Source organism: Asparagus officinalis, chromosome 3 (genome assembly GCF_001876935.1).
Source record: "Asparagus officinalis chromosome 3, Aspof.V1, whole genome shotgun sequence".
Classification (NCBI taxonomy): Eukaryota; Viridiplantae; Streptophyta; class Magnoliopsida; order Asparagales; family Asparagaceae; genus Asparagus; species Asparagus officinalis.
Genome location: NC_033796.1, coordinates 78,707,944 through 78,713,531, shown reverse-complemented (window position 1 = coordinate 78,713,531; position 5,588 = coordinate 78,707,944).

Sequence of the window (5,588 nt, the reverse complement as noted above, 5' to 3'; positions counted from 1 at the left end):
GTTCGGTGCATTGAACGGGACAGTGTTTCCCCTAGGGAATTGTTGGTTTGACGCGGGAATGAAGTTTTGATTTCTGGGAGAGTTCCCTTGGTTCCAAGCAAAGTTGGGATGATTTCTCCAACCTGGATTGTAGGTTGGAGAAAATAGATCATTTCTAGGATGCTGAAATACAGCGTTCATCTGTTCTAAAGAGTGGTTGTTTCCTAGAAGAGGACATTCCTCTGAAACATGGGTAGGAGATTGACAGTTATGACATCCCGGGGCAGAAATGTGATTGATTTGAACCGGAGTTCGTTCCTTAACTTCTAAGGCTTCTAACCTCCGCATAATCGTCGCCATCTTTGCTTCAGACGTAATGTTTGACTCTAGGGAAAGAAACAGATGAAACCCTGTCATCACAGTTTTCCCACTGCATTGTTTTCTCGGATAGACTCTCTAGGAATTCCCAAGCTTCATCGGCGTTTTTCCTCATAAAATCTCCCTGACACATCGATTCTAAAGATGTTTTTGAAGAATAATCCAATCCTTCATATATGACTTGGTACAATCGCCATTTTTCTAGACCATGATGAGGACATTGGATTAAAAGATCTTTAAATCGGTCAAAGTATTTCCAGAATGGCTCTCTCGGGACAATTTTGAAATTCTGAATGCTGTTCCTAAGCTTTACCATTTTGTGAATAGGGAAAAATTTCTTGAGAAAAACAGTGACAAAATTCCTCCCAAGTTGAGATGGAATTTGTCGGTAAGCTGTACAGCCATTTTTTAGCTTTGTCCTTAAGAGCAAATGGAATAAATCTGAGCTTAATCGCATCTTCAGTTAATTCCCTCATTTTAATCATAATACATACTTCCTCAAATTCCGAGATAAATATATATGCATCTTCTGTTTCATTACCTAGGAATTTGGGAAGCATGTTAATGAAATGCGGTCTAAGCTCGAAATTTGCTCCATTTACTTCGGGGAGTCTTATGCAAGATGGAATTGCATTTCTGGTGGGGTAACACATATCCTGAAGAACGGGCTGATTTGCCATTTCTTGGATTGGTTCAACACGGATTAAGCGATGAAAATTATCCCGAACCCAAATTTGCATACACCAAAACAAATATTTTTTTTAAGGAAAGAAAGAAAATTAGTTTTTTATTTATTAAGAAAATTAGTTTTTTTTAAGGAAAGAAAGAAAGATAGGTTTTTTTTTTTAGGAAAGAAAGAAATTTAGTTTTTTTTTAATATGAGAAGATAAAGAAAAAGAAAAATCCTAACTAAAACAAATCAAGGCAATCACTTTTCAATCAACTCTAACTCTAGGGTTTAGCCTAACTCCACTAGACCAGCTCCTAACCAAAAATTCCTGCAGTGAAATGATCAAAGTTTTACTCAGATAGTTAGCCAGGTAAGGATAGTACTAGAGGGTGATCAAAGATCAATTAGTAGTTTACTTACGGAGGGCTTCAACACTAAATTTGCTTAGACACCAACTATCCTGAGAAACTTAAAAGTTCACTTAAGTTTGCGTTATTGAGCCGAACTGGGGCAATGGTCTAATGATTTTAGAAGGCTGATGGATTTGTGAAGTGAGGAGAGTAGTGATTGTGGGCTTATAGGAAGAGGGTGATGAATCCCTTAATTATCTTATTGGAGAGTGTTGCCTTAAGAATGATTTAAGTGGTGCAAATAAAGTGCTAAAATACGTTGGTGAATTCTACACTATATGAAATGGCCCCTAGAAAATTAAAAGCGACTAAAAGATGATAAAAGAAATCTTTTTTTTTATGGTACATATCAAATGTGAGAAATGAATTTTTATTATGGTCACAAAGATAAATTTTTTTTTTTAAATACATTTGTTTAATTGTGAGGTCTAGCTAAAGAGGGTGGAATAAAACAGATAAGAAATATACCGCGAAAGCATGCTCTTAATTTGATCATCATCAAGATTTTAAGATTTCATAGCGGTCTTCTTCACAGAAAATCAAAGTTAAAGAAGAGTATAAATTATTTAGAACTTCCCCGGTAACGGCGCAAAACTTGGTGCGGTCATATTATGTACCAAAATTCAAGTGCACAATTTATCCAGTTATAGTCTATAATTCGATACGACGGGAAGGTGATTTAAGAGATATTAGAAGATATCGTATTTTTGTTGCATGACAATTAGGAATAAAGAATAAGTGTGGATTTTGTTGAGTGTATTTGTTATGCATATATGCAAAAGATAATAAATGAAATTTTTAAGAGAGAGAAGAAGATAAGGTAATATGAACAAGGAGAAATATTGATTAATAGAATCAAGAAATACACAAAAAGAAAAGAAATTATGAAAGTAAATGAATGATTTATCAAGAGTAGACATCTAGAATAATATAACGAAATTTCATTAAAAATAGATCAACCATTCTCTTTGTTATGCATATTCAAGTTAGATTTTTAAGGATAAGATTTAACATTTAAGGGAAAGTGTAAAGATCATTTCATCTAAGTTAAATTCTATTCCGTGATAAGAACAAGAAATGATAATGATCTAAACCGAATTTCATAAGCATAACTTCAAACCATTTAAGATAAGCATAGATTATAAATTCTTCTTACCGGATTAGTTTTCTAGTTGATTAGCTAAAAATGACATTTAAGTAAAGAGAATAATTAATAAATATAAAGGATTAGACTAGTTTATATTAATTTCTAAAAATTCTTTAGAGGAATTTAATTCAGATCTTAAGAAATAGAAAGAAGTAAGAAAGAAACTATCAAATAAAAGAAAAAAATCTAACTATGATAGAAATAAAGTCTATATAAAGAAAAAATCAAACAAAATATATTTAAAATTAAATGAGAATATCTATCTACATTATGCAAAGAAAATAAAAAAGAGAAGTAAATCTACAGCTACACTGATTGTAAATTAACTAATAAGCAAATAATATAAGAATTATAAAAGAAATAAGAGAAAGAATAAACCTTCAACTTGCTCTTCATTCATCTCATCATTCAATGCAAGAGGAGATTAACAAATTTAAAGAGGAAAATTAATTTTTATTAATTGACTAAAGTTTCAATTTTTAGAAGCTTCTCAATTAAAGTAGCCCTCGCTCTCAAAGGAGTTACATTTTCACACACTTAACCTCAGTCTCTAACCCTAATTTAGTATATTCATAATATGAGCCATTGGATTTGTCTTAGAGCCCAAAAAATCTCCCTTGAATTGCTTTTATATTTCTCTAGCCAAGTTTATTTTTATTTCAAAAAGAAATTAAAATCGGCCCAGCTTCTTGTCCAGTCCAATTTGGATAAACAAACCCGTCCATTCTCATTTTATCGGTCCAGCAACTCTCTGAGGCAGATACCTTAAGTTTGAAGTCCATACAACCAAGTGATTTTTCAAATCGAAATAAAGAGCTCAGCAATGCCATTCATGAAGGTCCACAGCGCATAGATTGGGAGTTATTAACATGAAATACATTAAAACTGTAGCCGACCCATATGTCATTGTAAATATAATGTTAAATCCGGTCTACAACAAATCTCTTTGAAGCCGCCGGAGTGGCTGAAATTGAACTGAAAATAATGTTGGGCCATTATGGAAATGTCCAACTATTCTAATTCGGTCATGAAGAAAAATATGAAAGCTGCAAGGAATTCTCTGTCTAAAGTGCGTCCATGGTGTTTTACACGATTGAAGAATATCATTCAGCCCACGTTCTTGCAACATATTTGGTTATGTGGAGTATCGCATGCAGTCATTCATTCACTATTGATGCCAAGCTCTTGAGAATAAAGAGGGTTTGCTTCTTTTTTGGAATTTTGGTTTTTGTTTCAATTGATCATTTTCTTGTACTTGCTGATGGGTTCATGCTACAAAATAGGGATGAGAGTATTTTTGAGGGTTTTTTACATTAATATTTTTTATTTATATTTCTATTCATTTAATATATAAACTAATATATAAACAATATTAATGTATTGTATTCTGTAAATAGATAATGAGTGGTATAAATTATAATAAAAATGATTATCAATTCTTTCATGACATATTTAAAATATGATATATTATAGTATATATATTTATAATATAGTAATATGATATTATAGAGAAGAGAGAGGAGAGAGGAGATTAATGTGGTATTCATTGTATAGGAGGGGATTTCGCCCTTGACGGCGTTAAAATCAATGATTGGCTGACATATGAATGTCTGGCTTCGTTGAAGCTTGATCTAACATATTGTAAAACGTATTCGCCACAATCAATGGTTTGGGGGTGAACCGTCGTGAGTTTGATCCTCTCGAGCGATGTGAAAAGTTATTATTCAAAACGCCGTTAAAATGATGACGAGTGGATGAAGGTACAACGACGGGTTAACCAACTGTGTTTGAGATTTTAGAATATGTAGTGAAAGTTCAACGGAGAGGACATATATAATGGTGGTCACATCAGTGACTTTAGAGGGTCAAGGAGGAATCCTCCTATGACAAGGTAGCCAGCATTAATCTATAATATATATTAGTATATATAGTATATATATATATATATTAGTATATACTATATAATGTGATAAAAAGCAATTTTACAGTGATTAAGATATGATCACCTTTCTATCTATGAAATATTTGAAGTCATTGCATATTATATATATATATATATATTATATAGTATATATACTATATATATAATATAGAGAGACGAGAGAGAGGAGAGAGAGATTAATGTGCTATCATTGTCATAGCGAGGGGATTTCCTCGCTTGACGCCTCTAAAATCACATGATTGAGCCGACATTATGAATGATGCTGCTCCGTGAACTTGATCTAACATAATTTTAATAACCCGCAAAGCACATCAATGTTTGGGTGCAACCCGTCGTCGTTTGACCCTCCATCGCAAGCCACTGCTGCAAAAGTTCGTATTCATCCAAAACCTGTTAAAATTGATACGAGTGGCATGCATAGCGCGTCAAACCAACGACGGGTTCACCCCAAACTATTGTGTGTTGAGATTTTAGCAATTATGCTAGCATCAAGCTTCTTCAACGGAGAGTCCCGATCATTCATAATGTCGCTCAATCATGTTGATTTTTAGCAGGCGTCTAAGGAGGAAGATCCCCTCCTATGACAAGGATTACCATTAATCTCATATATAATATATTATATATATATATATATATATATATATATATATAAAAACAAGCATATCTTTCACATGATTCAAGGATAAGATCAACCAAATTTCACAAATTAATCCTAACAAATTGAAATTGTAAGATCAAGATTGAGAAATTATACCTTAGGAGTTGTTAAGAAGAGGAAGAACGCTAAAAAATTGCTGAAAAATCCTCCAAATTGCTCCTTGGTCTAAGGTAGAAAGGGTGGAAAATTAGGTTTGAGAGGAAAAAGAAGAAAGTAGATGAAGAAAAAGAGGGCTTAAGTTTTGATACCTGTAGGGTCTTGGGTATTGATGCCTGTATCGAAGCATGTATCGATGCAGACATCGATGCCTAACAGGATTGGGCTGATGTTTTGGTGCAAACGTGTAGTTATTTGTTAAGTTTTTTGTAAATGTTGGGCTTTGGCCAATGGGCTTTGAAAGAAAT